This window comes from Arachis stenosperma, chromosome 6 (assembly GCF_014773155.1).
Source record: "Arachis stenosperma cultivar V10309 chromosome 6, arast.V10309.gnm1.PFL2, whole genome shotgun sequence".
Taxonomy (NCBI): Eukaryota; Viridiplantae; Streptophyta; class Magnoliopsida; order Fabales; family Fabaceae; genus Arachis; species Arachis stenosperma.
Window position 1 is genome coordinate 105345103 of NC_080382.1, and position 799 is coordinate 105345901.

Genomic DNA, 799 nt, shown 5'->3' on the forward strand with positions numbered 1-799 from the left:
CAAATTGACTTGTTGAGTCAATATCTTGTTCTGAGCTAGTATGGCATTCAGAGCATCAATCTCAAGAACTCCTTTCTTCTGACTAGTCCCGTTGTTCACAGGATTCCTTTCAGAAGTGTACATGAATTGGTTATTTGCAACCATTTCAATTAGCTCTTGAGCCTCTGTAGGCGTCTTCTTCAAATGAAGAGATCCTCCAGCAGAGCTATCCAAAGACATCTTGGATAGTTCAGAGAGACCATCATAGAAAATACCTATGATGCTCCATTCAGAAAGCATGTCAGATGGACATTTTCTGATTAATTGTTTGTATCTTTCCCAAGCTTCATAGAGGGATTCTCCATCCTTCTGTCTGAAGGTTTGGACTTCCACTCTAAGCTTACTCAATTTTTGAGGTGGAAAGAACTTTGCCAAGAAGGCATTGACTAGCTTTTCCCAAGAGTCCAGGCTTTCTTTAGGTTGGGAGTCCAACCATATTCTAGCTCTGTCTCTTACAGCAAAAGGGAATAGCATCAGTTTGTAGACCTCAGGGTCAACCCCATTAGTCTTGACTGTGTCACAGATTTGCAAGAACTCAGCTAAAAACTGATGAGGATCTTCCATTGAAAGTCCATGGAACTTGCAATTCTGTTGCATTAGAGAAACTAATTGAGGCTTAAGCTCAAAGTTGTTTGCTCCAATGGCAGGGATAGAGATGCTTCTCCCATAGAAGTCGGGAGTAGGTGCAGTAAAGTCACCCAGCACCTTCCTTGCATTGTTGGCATTGTTGTTGTTTTCGGCTGCCATGGGTTCTTCTTTG

The 799-nt window shown here is 42.1% G+C and overlaps 1 non-coding gene across 1 annotated transcript; it reads left to right on the forward strand.

Moving 5' to 3' along the window:
• Positions 1-277: 277 nt before the first annotated feature.
• On the forward strand, positions 278-381 carry LOC130937648 (small nucleolar RNA R71). The gene has a single exon (XR_009068857.1). It is a non-coding gene; the product is annotated as a small nucleolar RNA R71 (small nucleolar RNA).
• The last annotated feature ends 418 nt before the right edge of the window (positions 382-799 follow it).